This window comes from Micromys minutus (genome assembly GCF_963924665.1).
Source record: "Micromys minutus genome assembly, chromosome: 4".
NCBI classification, from domain to species: Eukaryota; Metazoa; Chordata; class Mammalia; order Rodentia; family Muridae; genus Micromys; species Micromys minutus.
In genome coordinates this window covers 32,313,912-32,328,602 of record NC_137973.1, presented here as the reverse complement: position 1 = coordinate 32,328,602, position 14,691 = coordinate 32,313,912, and the positions used below count along the sequence as shown (strand labels likewise).

At 37.6% G+C, this 14,691-nt stretch overlaps 1 pseudogene across 1 annotated transcript; it reads left to right on the top strand.

Moving 5' to 3' along the window:
• Nucleotides 1-255: 255 nt before the first annotated feature.
• LOC308420047 (ubiquitin-conjugating enzyme E2 C-like) lies at nucleotides 256-748 on the top strand (annotated as a pseudogene). The gene has a single exon. The product of its transcript is annotated as a ubiquitin-conjugating enzyme E2 C-like (transcript).
• Nucleotides 749-14,691: the final 13,943 nt, after the last annotated feature.

The window sequence follows — 14,691 nt, the reverse complement described above, 5'->3', positions numbered from 1 at the left end:
TCTCAGTCAGCCATCTTTTCTAAATCCCAGTGTCACATTTTAAAATTGATTATTATAGCCAAAGATGTTTGTTTTAATAGAATTTGTGGAGTTGCCCTTTGGTCTCCACACCTCTGTCTTGCTGCCTGCACCTCTGGGATGGTCTCTCAAAACCGTCACCCATCTGTGGCCAGGCATGTTCCGGTTCAAAAAGGAGTCAAGCCCTCTTGGGCTGCTGCCTCGGGCCCTGTGAGCAAGAGGCTACAGCAGGAACTGATGACCCTCAAGATGTCTGGTGGCTAAGAAATTTCTGCCTCCTCTGAATCTGTCAACCTGTTCAAATGGGCACGACCATCCACGGAGCAGCCGGCACTGTATATGAAGACCTGAAGTATAAACTCTCCCTAGCGTTCCCCAGTGGCTACCCTTACAACGCACCCATAGTGAAGTTCCTCACGCTCTGCTACCACCACAACGTGGACACCCAGGGCAACATCTGCCTGGACATCCTCAAGAATAAGTGGTCTGCACTATATGACGTCAGGACCATCTTGCTTTCTATCCAGAGCCTGCTAGGAGAACCCGGCGTCGATAGCCCTTCGGACACACATGCTGCGGAGTCTGGGAAAACCCCACAGCATTTAAGAAGTACCTGCAAGAAACCTGTTCAAAGCAGGGTTCGGGAAGAGCCCTGACGCCAGCTGTTCAGCTCTCTTTGTATCGTCTTCCTTCTGAGATTGTCTGTCTGTCCTTCCTTCTTGATTTCTGAGCTGCGCTGTTATTTTTGTTTTCTTTGTTTTTAAAATTAAGTCTGTGTGAACCCTTACAATGTATATTAAATAAATACACGTTGCTCGTTTTTGTATAAAAAAATTTATGCAGTCTACTTCATTTTGTCTTGATGATCTTTCCCTCGTTTCAATTTCCTTGACTGTACAGACAGCTTACCATGGTGTGCCGACCCCCATTGCTCTGCTAACCCTTAATACGCTATTCATCTCTGGCAACATCTTTCTCTGGGTGTTATTTAGATTGATATATACCTTCTCTAGTGATGATTTTTTTGTTTGTGTGTATAAATGTCAGTCAATATATAGATCAACTGCTTCTACAAGATAATAGTTTTCTAGCTATCATGGTACTACCAGGTGCAAATGTGTTTGTTTCTACTGTACATCATGTTCAGTGGTGTGATGTGGTGTTTCCTAGGCTCTGCCCATGCCAAAAGGTTGTTAAAGGTTCGACTCAGGTTGTTAAAGGTTCGGCAATGTCACTTCTTAATAATAGTTTTGATTTTATATGTATAAAGGCAAATCCTGACCTTCATGGACCAACCCACAGTGACTGGCAACCACTTACAGAAAACAGTATTAATCAGCTAGAAGAGACCTGATATCCAAAGAATCACACGCTCTCACTTAGCTTCTGCTATATCACTGGAGCCTGTGATTAAACAGTGTAGGGCACAGGACATCAGTGGTTTCAGGGGAGCAAGGTTGTTGGTTGTGGGCAATTCAAGAATGTCATTTCAAGCCAGTGAAATTAGGGCACCTGCAGACAAGCCAGATGACCTGAGTTTTATCCCTAGAACTCTCATTGTGGAGGATGAGAACTTATTTTTGTAGTCAGAAAGCTACTGTTTTCTGATCTTCACATGCAAGTTGTGATGTGTGTGTGTGTGTGTGTGTGTGTGTGTGTGAACATGAATGTTCAAAATAAATAAATAGATAGATAGATAGATAGATAGATAAACGAATAAATCCAAACTTAATATAATGCAAACCTATGGCTTCAGATGATCCAGGACATCAAGGCCTCCAATGGACTATAGTTGCCTCTGCCTGTCCCTCTAGGTTCCCCCCATCTGCTATCCCTACCTCTAGCCAGTTTTTCCAGATGTGTGTACCTGTTTTCGGTTGAAATTCATCTATCCTCACATTCCTTTGTCTGTACTTGATCCTGACTCCAAAATTCTCGTAGAACAGGATTATTTCTGTGTCCTGCAAGATACTCATTAGCAGACTACTAATAAATAGACAGATGCACACGTCTTTTAGCTTTGGGATATGTAAAGAGCTTCTCATCTTTCTTTTCCTCCTTCCTCCCTTACTGCTCCTTCTCCTCTTCCTCTCCCTCCCTCTCTTACACACACACACACACACACACACACACACACACACACACACACACACATCACAACTTTTGAAATTTAAGGTAACAATAGCCAAATGGCATCTACAGATGTTCTCCACAGCACTTGGATAAGTTATCAGTGACACAGTCAGCAATGATTTGAAAGCTATTCTGTCCCTGAAATTAAGATGGCTCCGGAAGGGACAATAGAAATGATTTTTTTTCCTGAATATCTTTGTAGGCAAGAGAATTCAGGTGTAGATGGACCATATGTTCAAATATTCTCAAACAGCTTACTAGTTTAAAAAGTTTGGAGGATGCAGATATAATAAAAATGTACCTCAAATTCACTCAGAATGTCACCTTTCTTCTTTTTCTGTTTCAGATCAAGCACAGCAAAGACAGACTTTCAGTAGGGGAGGTTCCCTTTGATTGATGGCCAGAGGTCAGCCTTCTGAGGCAGTTATGATGAGCGAGTGTAGCTTCTTGGTTTATCTCTATTGTTTCGTCTTAAATTCTGCAAGTGAGATGACGCAGATGAGCAGAGCTGCCGTTCTCTCTCGTCTGCATTTTATTAACTCTATGGGGTCCCTTCTTGCATGATGTCACCTAATTACATCCTTCACAGAAGCACTGACATGCCACTCTCCCCTTTCAATTATCCACTCCATCGAAGGGAATCATGAAGCATCCACTCCCTTCCAGAAAATCCACCCGGCACCCGGGTCACTGTGGGAAGGGGATGATGGAAAATTGGGACCACGAGTCCAATTAAGAGGTCTCCCAGAGAGTCTGGCTTTAGCACTGTTTTCATTCAAGCTAGATTTCTAGGCACACGGTTAGCTGGACTCTTAGAGCCACAGATGCTCACATAGTATTATTACCCAGCATCATTGTTCACGCTCCTCACCGAACTTATTCCAAAGCAAAATTACTGCCAGTGACTTTGGGATGTTTTTAAAATCCGTTCATTTACAAGAAATTGTGGTTCTCCTAATGTTTCATGTGAAGCAATGTGGTCTCTGAAAACCTCTGATGGGAGGAGAGCCAGATGGCTGCTGGTGAGGTCTGTTTCAGTCTTTGATGGGAGGAGAGCCAGGCTGACAACCATGAGTGCTGGTTCAATGGTGGAGTCACCTGCTAGACCATTTACTAGGGTGTGTTTGTAGGAATTGTAGCAGTATATGTTTATGACCAAATTTCCTTCTCTGGATCTTTTCTATCTTGATGGCACCTTTCCTTTCTTCTTTGGGATTTGTCCTCTTCTGATGTCTATTGCTGGGCTAGCAACATAACCAAAAACAGCTTAGGGAGGAAAGGGTTTACATCACCTTACACTTTCAGATCACAGTCCCTTGTTGAGGGGAGTTAGGGCAGGAATTCCCATGGGACCTAAATCAGAAACCATAAAGGAACATTGCTTACTGGCTGGCTTCCTGTCTCATTATTAAATATCATTTTTTAAAAAAAATACAGCCCTAGGGAGGCTACCTGCCCATAGCCAATAGTATCACCAGCAGTGGGTTGGTGACACCCATCATCAATCAAGGAAATCTCTCATAGACATGCCCATGGGGCAGTCTGATCAATCAATTCTTCAACTGAGGTTTCTCTGTCCAAGTGACCCCAGGTTTGTGCCAAGTTAACAATACTCTTCAGCACTCAACCCATTCAGGAGGCCTGTCACACTAAGCTTCCTTCTGCCTCTGTTCAAGTTCTGCCTTATGTACTGTAGATGCCTTGGCTTCTACAAGGAAACACTTACTCTTTAGTGGTTGAATTTGTCTAACCTTATCTCATTTTATCTGCCTGTATTTTATCATCAGTACTTAAAGGAAATAAATACAGAGTCAGTCTGCTTGCTAAGCTCAGAGGTCAAGACATTGTGAGAAGCACCGTAAACTAAATATGATCACACACATCTACTGTCATCCCAACACTAGGAGGGCTGACACAGTAGCAGTGTTTTAAGCTACCCATAATGAAATTTAAAGTAATTTGGGCTTCATAGTTAGACCCTGCCTGAAAGAAAATAAAAGGCATAGGAAAATGTGGCTCTGTTGTTTGATGCTCATGTAACTGTCGACTTACTAACTAACTGCCCAAAGCCTATGCTGCCTTAATTGTGAACTGGAGTTAATAATGCTTACTCCAACATCTCCTGGATTTTTGTAAGCCACAACTGTTAAGTCTAAAATCACCTCATCCCTTCCCTCCTGCTTCTGTAGCTTTCACTCACAGACCTTTCCTCCTTGACCTTTTCATCTGCTGCTCATCTGTCCTGCTCTTTATTATCTCAACTGTCTAGAGATCAGAACTCCACACATAGCTGTAGGAGGTGACATCTCTAAGTGTAGTCTACTTACTTTCTATTTTTGCTGGTGACAATTTTTTTTCTAAATTTCTTATTAAAAAAATCAAAACAGTCCAGGGAATGAATAATTGCAGGCTAACTCCAATGGCCCAGGAAACTTTTTTCTGGCCCATAACTAATAGTCGCGAGCCCATCACAGAAAGCAGTATGCTCTAGACTGAGGTGTGCAACAAGAAGAGCCTGAGAACACACGTGGAGTCTGCTGCAGTGTCTTTACTTCTTTGATTCCTGAAGGTTTGTGCCAGGCTTAGAGACCTAGCCATGCGCACTTGCTTTGTGCTCAAGAAAATCAGAAGAAGCTAAGTGAGATAAGCTCAAGCATGGGCCTTTGGTATAGCCAAGTCAACCCCTCTGTTCTTGGAGGCACATTACATACTTCTTGCCAATGTCAAAGGGCCAACAGTTCCAAACTAGTTCAGTTGTTAATAGTTTTCAATATGAAAGCTTTTCTAAGATTCTTCTAGAACTGTCACTGTTTTCATGGCTCTCGTTGCCAAGGACATATTGATGACTAAGGTCTTTCTGTGATCTGAGTCATGATTGTTGGCCATGACTTTCCTGTTCCTTATTCTGAAAGTTGTAAATCACTAAGACACAGCCTTGTTCTGAAGGGACCCCGGTACTGTTGCTCAACAGGTCACTTTTGTGAAAGTGTCGAATCCCCAAGGAACATCAACCATCTTTATAGACTGGAAGATGGCGGAGCAATGTGTAATACACTGTATTCCCACTAATCGCATTATAAATTAAAAACAAAGTTCTATTCTCCACCTCCCAGCGCTCAGCTGCTGACATGCTACAGAAGAAGGCTCAGGATTCACAGTTTTTGTTCTTCACAGTCTGTAAACTATATAGGCTGAAAAACTTGCCACCATTTTTTCCCCTAACTTCTGACTTGATCATTGACCTCTTTTCTAAACTCATAAGGTGACACTGGGTACACTTGGTGGAAAATTTTGCAGCAAAATCTAAAGAAATCCCATATACCTAGGCAACATACATTTTTGCCTCAATAATGACTTCTTGAGAAAAGGTCTCAGACCTGAGTTTCTGAGTCATGAAGCTTTTAGTCTCATAAGGTCAGGTTGGTATAATTTCAGGGACTGTAGTCCAGTTCCAATCATGTACAGTGGGTAAGCAACCCTTGGGTTCCCTAATCACACAGCCTACATGCCAACTTTTAGTACTGAATTGTGAATAAAGTTTGTCTAAGTCGAGTATATTAATGCAAACTTATGCCCCTCTATAAAACATGTTTAATTTCCCTAATGATTCCCCTGCATTGAGTCACTCTCTCTGGCCCTGGACACTAACACATCCTATAGCAAGGTTGGTCTCCATTCTTTATGTATCATCACAGAAAGTAGCTTCAGTGTTGGCTATTTTTATTACCTCTGTACCAGGCTTTCAAGATGGCTTTAAGATAAGGGAAGCCTTTATCTATTTGGTGGCTGTACTGAGGTAGAACTGATCTGCAGTGCACTGCACACATTAAAAGTGTATGGCCTGATGAGTTTGACAGGTGTGCACTGGTAAAGCCATCTGATCCTATTTTGCTACCATATATTTACTTTTGTCAGTTTAAAAATCTCTTCTCTAAGTGGGTTATACACATCTCTTACCAGCACACTCATTTGGAGATTCATCCAATGTTGGCATGAGTCAGTAGGTTGTGCTTTTCTGTTCTTTTCTTCTTCTTGATGTTTTCTTGGTGGTGTCCTATCAGATGGACACACCACGTTCTGATTGCCCCATATTTATGCTAACTAACATTTGGTTCAGTCTTTAAATTTTTAGTCATCCTCAAGGAGGAGGCATACTGTTGGCTCGCTTTGGTTTTAATTTGGGTCACCATAACAAGTTGTTGATCACAATTTACATGCTTAATTGCTTTCTATACATCTTTGCCAAAGTGTCTGTTCAACTGACCATTTTTTGAAGTTTGGTTATATCTTAGAGTTGTAAAGTATTCTTCATAAATGCTTGTATTAAAGCTAGACTTGAGACATATACTTTAATCCCAGTACCCAGGAGGCAGAGACAGGTGGGTCTACATGAGTTAGAGGCTAGCCTGGTCTACACAGTGAGTTCCAGGGCTACCATGGATACACAGAGACCCTGTCACATTAAAAAGAAAGAAAAAGATAAAAATATTCATAAATAAACAACTATGTTTGTATTAAAGCATTGCTGTAATAAAACACTGGCCTGTAATAAAACCAACTTGAGGAAGAAAGCGTTTATTTCAGCTTATAACCTCCAGGTCGGAGTCCAACACTGAGGGAAGCCATGGCAGGAACTCAAGGCAGGAACTTGCAAGCAGGAAGTAAAGGAGAGGCTATGAGGGAATGTTGCTCCTGGGCTTGTTCCATAGCTTCCTCAACTTGCTTCCTACTACCACCCAGCTCTGGATATATATACATTATATAGATATAACATATACATATAAATATAAATGTATATGATGTGTAATATGCGTTACATATTATATAAATAGCTATATTTAAACTTATTTGATCTCAGTAGATTGATTCTTTTCAATGATATATGATTCAAGTCAATGTTATGCCCTGATTCAGACAATAATTAACCATGTTTTACTCTCTTTTGCTTCATATTTTTCTTTCTTTCTTTCTTTCTTTGTTTTGTTTTGTTTGTTTTTTGTTGTTCTTGTTTGTCTCAGCATAGCTTTGTAATTAACAAAAGACTTTGTAGACGCATATAGTTACTGGGTCATTTTTGTTTGTTCTCATTTAAAAAAATACCTATACTTCAAAACAAAACAAAACAAAACAAAACTTTTTTTCTATCTTTCCCTTTAAACACCTACACCATTTAAATTCAATATACTTAAACTTTAACACACCGAAGTAGAGGTTAACTATGCTAATTTACCTTTATCATTTATTTGCTCTCCATTTCCCTGCTACCTTCTTATTGTTTACATATTCCAGGTTGATTTCCTTGAAGTGCTTCTGTGTGTCTTGATAAATTTTTAAGTGATTGTTTAGGTATTACATTGTTTGGACCTAATTGTCCTTCTGAATATGTCAACAGTTCATCAGTGCAAGAGCTGAACAGATACACCGCTTCCTTTACTTCTTTTTAGCCTCCACACTAATGGTTTAATTACATCAAATACTTGGTCTGCATACATTGAAAACTACATAGGATCATACATTGCTATACTTTTTGCTTAAAGGGCTTGTGTGGACAAAGAAAGCCTATTAGTTCATAGTCACACTCTCGTCACTTCTCTTTCCTCCTTGTTCCTTTCAGTTTTCTTTCTTTTTGGAAAAGTTCCATTGAGAACTCCTTATAAGAGGTATCTTGATGTAATATCAGTTGACATCTCAGTGTGGATAGGGTGGAGACTCCAACAAGGTGTATACATAGATGAAGGGCTATAGGCAGTTAACTGCTGGGAGAGGAAGAATCAGTCTTCACCAGGGAGAAGCCTTCTGATAGGCTATCTAATGCCGAGTGGTCATCCCTACAACATAGACATACAAACAACACTAAAGAAACCATCATGTTGCATTTGCATATTTATTCACACACATATATGTACCTGTGTGTAACAATAATAATTTTTAAAAGAGGCCATGAATTTGAGAGGGAGCTGGGAGCACAGAGGATGTGGTGGGAGGTGGAAATGATATAAATACAGCACTCATATGTAAACGTTTTAAAGTAAATAAAAAGGAACCTCTTATAAAGTAGATCTCCTAGTGATAAAGTCTCTAGTGCTCCTTCCTCTGAGAATGTCTTGATTTCTCCTTCACTGCTGAAGAGTTAGTTTTGATGAATATATTAACCAGATTTAGAGTTTCAGTTATTTTAATACTTGAAAATCCTAGCCTTAATCAGTTTTGCCATTACTATAATAAATTACCTAGGTTAATTAACTTAAAATAAGAAAACTACTTTGGCTCACAGTTCTTAAAATTTGAATCCATAGTCAATAGAGAACAACAATTCAAGTATGACTACAATATTCAAAAATTTAGAACTGATCATCATACCAAGCCTAAGACTCTATAGGACAGAAGGAGCTGATATATAAACTAAAGGCATAGGAAACCTATTGGATTAAACCTATTTAATGGAACAAGGGTAGATTTCCTAATCCCAGAGAAACATATGCACTCAAAAATACAAGGGCATTTAGAACATCAAGTGATATGAACAAAGAAGAAATTCCTTAAGATACGCTATCAACATGCTAAGATAATAGAGCAAATAAAATTAAAAACTGCTGGATGAAAATGCCAATTTATTTACAAACTAGCTTACATCCAAATCACACCAGACTTTCCTGTGCTATAATGTCAGTCTTTGCAAATACACAGCTACCAACCAAAACTACTATACTCAGAAAAGTCTTTCTTTGCAAATTGGTGAATAAAGAAGGACCTTTGAAGAAAACTACAAGCTACAGTGGTCTGAGACCTCTAAGCCAGCATTACAGAAGCTATTTAAGAGAATTCTGTACATGGAGGGGGAAGAAAGTCACCAACACAAGAAAGCATAAATATAAATTCCATGAATGGGATAGATGAATAAAGGAGAAGCAGGAAAGAATCAAATATGTTCAGTGACAGAACAGATAGTATCCTTTTTTTTTTTTGAGTTCCTATTAGAACAATATGTAATTTTTTAATTGAACAACTTTATTTAAAAAAACAAAGATAAGCAGCTTTATTTATAATAGCCAGAAGCTGGAAAGAACCCAGATGTCCTTCAGTAGATGAATGGATACAAAAACTGTGGTACATTTACACAATGGAGTACTACTCAGCTATCAGAAACAATGACTTAACCAAATTCTTAAGAAAATGGATGCATCTAGAGAATATCATCCTGAGTGAGATAATCCAGTCACAAAAGAACAGACATAATATGCAGTCACTGATAGTAGGATGCTAACCCCAGAGGCTCGGACTGTCCCAGAAACAACTCACAGACTGTGTGAAGTTCAAGAAAAAAGCAAAACAAAACAAAACAAAACAAAACAAAACATTATGCTCAATCCTTACACACCAAGAAAATGTTTACTAATTTCGGGTTACATCCTGTTTTACATGTACTTTTTGCTCATTGTAACTAGTAAGACCTTAATGCAGAGTATCAAACCTTAAAAAAAAAGAGAGAGAGAAAAAAAGCCAAGCACTGACAAAAATGTATTTGTATACATTTATGCAAAAATGCTTAAATTTTTTTCTTTTATCTTTGTTTCTTAAACTAAAGTTTGTACAGATTTTAAGCATTTTTGCATAAAAGTATACAAATACATTTTTGTCAGTACTTTATTTTTTTAAAGGTTTGATAGTTTGCATTAAAATCTTACTAGTTACAATGAGCATAAAGTTCATGTAAAACAAGATGCAACCTGGAAATAGTCAAAGTTTTCTTGGTGTGTAAAGATTAAGTATAATGATTTTTCATTTTTTGGTCTTTGTTTTTCTTGAACTTCATATAGTCTGTGAGTTGTTTCTGGGGTGTTCAGAGTTTTCTAGGGTTAGTATCCAATTAGCAGTGACAGCATATTATGTCTGTTCTTTTGTGACTGGGTTATCTCACTCAGGATGATATTCTCTAGATGCATCCATTTTCTTAAGAATTTGGTTAAGTCATTGTTTCTGATATCTGAGTAGTACTCCATTGTGTAAATATACCACAATTTTTGTATCCATTCATCTACTGAAGGGCATCTGGGTTCTTTTCAGCTTCTGGCTATTATAAATAGAGCTGCTATGAACATTGTGGTGCATCTGTCTTTGTTGTATGTTGGAGCTTCTCTGGGGTATATGCCAAGAAGTCGAATAACTGGGTCTTCAGGTAGTACTATGTATAATTTTCTGAGGAATCACCAGACTGATTTCCAGAGTGGTTGTACCAGTTTACAACCCCACCAACAGTGGAGAAGTGTTCCTCTTTCTCCGTATCCTCGCCAGCATCTGCCGTCATCTGAATTTTTGATCTTAGCCATTCTGGTTGGTGTGAGGTTGAATCTCAGGGTTGTTTTGATTTGCATTTCCCTGATGGCTAATGATGTCGAGCACTTCCTTAGATGCTTCTCAGTTATTCCATATTCCTCAATCGAGAACTTTTTGTTTAGCTCTGTACCCCATTTTTTATTAGGGTTGTTTGATTCTCTGGTTTTTAACTTCTTGAGTTCTTTGTATATATTGGATATTAGGCCTCTATCAGATGTGGGGTTGATAAAGGTCTTTTCCCAATCTGTTGGCTGCTGTTTTGTTTTTTTTTTTTTTTGTTTTTTTTTTTTTTGACAGATAGTATTCTTAGAAACCAGGAAAAGAACAAAACATTCTGTGAATCAGCAAACGACTCACTAATAACCCTAAATATATGGTCTCAACTCGGCTTAGAATATTCAGGCTAGCATGTATATTATCATTACACATAAATATGTATACACATAATATATATCTGTGGGGGGAGGGGCTATGTATGTATACACATTTGTATATGTATGTATACACATGCATGTGTATATATTTATTTATTTATGTATGTTTATATATGGCAAAACTTTGTTCCTTGTAAGAGACAAGAGGCACACAAAGGTAAGCAAAGACTTAACGTGTTAGGGTGGTAATCAGTACTAAGAAAGAAGAACTTAGGACAAGCAAATAGCTAATATGTGATCAGGAAGAGCAAACACCAACCCAAAGTATCCAGAAGGGTTAAAGAAGGTCACTACAGATCAACAAAAGAAAAGTACACCAAGAATGGATTATATATATATATATATATATATATATATATATATATATATATATATATATATATATATATTGAACATAAGTACACTTAGATTCATAAAATAAAAACTATGGGAAAACAAAAAACAGGGCAAAATACAATCATAGTTAGTAATATCAATATTCTCATCAATAGCTAGATCATTCAGGCAAAAATTCTTATTCCTACCTCCTTCCCTCATATCCCATTTGTTTTTATTTCTTAACTATGACCTCAACAAACTTTAATAATCTTTAAAAATAAAGTCTCTGTTCCATAACATTCTCCTAACTCTCTTTTCTTAGGTAATTTTCTCATCTTGATTTATTTAAAATTGATCTAATACAAACCCCTATCCTTACCCAGCCCATATTCCTTTTGCTCACAATTATAGTAACAATGTCGTATTATAAACTGTACTATCCTTGCTTATTTATTCACCAATAATTACTAAGGTTAGAGGAATACTATTTTTAACTGACTAATAGTACATAAGCATACTGGGCCTATTTATCAGCCATCTTTGCTTCTGTAGTTACAAGTCTATTTTGTGAGTAATATGGAGGTCATACTAGGAGTCCTGGGTACATGGACTAAAAGCTTAACTTCAGGGAAATACACACAAACTATCACAACCATACCTTTTAACTTAAATATTGCAAATGTTTTAATTGAATTAATACAGGAGATAAATCCAGCCACGGACTAGAGAGATGGATAGTTCAGTGGTTAAGAGCACTGGATGCTCTTCTAGAGGTTATGAGTTCAATTCGCAGAAACCACATGGTGGCTCACAACCATCTACAATGGGATCCAATGGCCTTTTCTGGTGTGCAGGTGAATATGTAGCTAGAACACTCAAACATGAAATAAATAAGTAAATCTTAAGAAAAAAATTCCAACAAATAAAATAATAGATGTGAGGCCTGGTTCAATAATATAAGAAACATTAGAAAAAAAAAAAAAAAAAAAAAAAAAAAAACAAGTCAGCATGTCTCCCTCCAAAATACCAATTTCACAATAATGGCTCCCAGTGAGAGTTAATTAGATGAAATCTCAAACAAAAAAATTAAAATGAAAAACATAAGATTGCTTATGAAAACAAAGAAAATGCAAACAAAATAAATGAAGACAATACAAATAAGTAAATAGAACCAGAAAGACAATATAGTATGTAAAAGCGGAGTTGAATGAAAAGGTAGAAATATCAAAAAGAGTTGAATTGAAATTTTTGATGGAGAAGACAGCAAGTCAAATAACGAACTCAGTAGAAAGCTCAGCTCTAGAATGGATCAAATGGAAACCAGAATATCAGGGACAGAAGACAAGTGGAGAGACTAGAATACCAAGATAACAACAGAAATAAAACAATAAGAAAATATGAACAGAACACACAGCCTTCATGGGACACTGTTTAAAGACAAAATTTGCAAATCATGAAGATAGGCTAAAGTCATAAATGGCATGTTTAATAAAATCATAGCAGAAAATTCCCTAAGCCACAGAAAGACAAAAGTATTCCAGGGTTGGAAAGTATCTAGAACACCAAATAGACAGAATATAAGGGAACCACTCAACATGTTATAATTTAAACACAAAGAACAAAGAGAAGTGTTGGAATCAGAGGAAAAATATCAAATAATATATAAAAGCAAAATGATTCATTACAGAAGACTCTCAACAGAACCCTGGAAACTAGGGAATTGGAATAATGAATTCTAAGTTCTGTAAAATAATAAAAGCTAACACAGATTCCTACTCTCATAACTGAGGAGAAAGACCTTTTTATAATTAAAAACAAACTGAAGAAGTTCATGACCACTAAACTGGCTCTATAAAAGACACTCTTTAGATTGAAGAGAAAAATCAACTGATCTATGAGGCTACAGGAAATTTCATGCTAGAGTAATAATAAAAGAATAGGAGGTACCAAATGCTATAAAATCAACAAAAGGACAGGAACTAGTTCATCAATAAGAACTTTGAATGATAACAGATTGCAATGCGTAATCTTGATTGTCAGGATGACTACATCTGGAGTCAATTAAGAGACATGCCTTTGGGTAGGTCTCAAAATGTTTTCAGGGAGTATTTGCCCAGAAGAGAAGACTCTTAGAATGTGGAAAACCTTCCAGATATAAAGATATCCAAAGAGAATGCTTGCTTGTTTATCTTTTCTTTCTGCTGTTATGGTTACTGCTGTCATTTATCGCTGACTGAAGAACTCATCTTCTTCAGCCTTGATTTTGAACTAATGATCAAAAATTCTCCAGAAATCTTCACAACCTTCATTAGTAAGCTATAAATAAAGCACTCAACATGGTAGACAGATTCTTGATCTTTCTAGTTAAAGGTGGCCATTGGACTACCCAGTCCCTACTCTGTAAACTCAACCAAGCACATCTCCTTTTATAGTATATACACATACATATTTACCCTATTAGTTATTTTTCTGTAAAGAACCCTGGCTAATACCAGGAGTGGTTCTAGAAAAACAGAATAGTATAGATAAATTTCTCTACTGGGGTTGTGGTATCTGGAGTTGGCTTTCTAATTTGCCTAAACCCAGTCAGTAGATACCTCTAGAAGTATGGAGAATTCAGATAACTCATGATGTGGACTGGTGGAGTTCTATTCAAGTCTCAGTTCTTCCTCTCATTGTGTGTTTATCCACCTTGGCAGCCTGTGTTTTCAATTAAATTACTCAAAGCCACTCATTCATCATAACTTCATTTGTGTGCCTCCTCCTTCCTTTTCTTGACTCTTTTCTCATGACCTTCCCTAATGTTTAGCTAGATATCAATCAATGTGCTGTTGATGTATTATATAAAGAAGATAAAATGAAGCATGTGATTTCTATTGTTTAGTGTTAGGTTTTAGGGAAGTAGTAGATGATGTGGGTAAATGGAGAGAAATAGAGTGTTCATTTTTTCAATAAAAACAGATTAATGCTGACAGTGGGTAGGAAATGGAGTTACTCTGCAGCCCACCTGATGGAGAAAGGTACCTTCTTTCAAAATCTCTTAGAAACAGGTATGGAATGCAGAAGATAAAGCACAGAAGGAAGTAGGTTTTTGAAAAAGGCCTCTTGACACTACTAGATAATGTAGGACGAAAGACATCCTGCATGTTGAGTTACAGTGGTTGCTTGGAAATTCCAGAGCTCATTATTGTATAAATAGTCAGACAGAAATGTATGTGCAACAGTGCACATGGCTAATATGAACATGATAGATGGGAATTGTGACTGTGGTTAGTATGTGATCATGAGACATGACAGCAGTTAGAGTTAGCTGTCTCTGAACTCCTGTAAATATTTCCCCAGTCCCACACATTGCATGTCCCCTGACCTGAGAACTAAAAGTCATCATGGTTGGGCAAAATCAAGTATAAACCATTAGACTACCACTACCTGGGGAAGTAGTGAACCCTGAGCA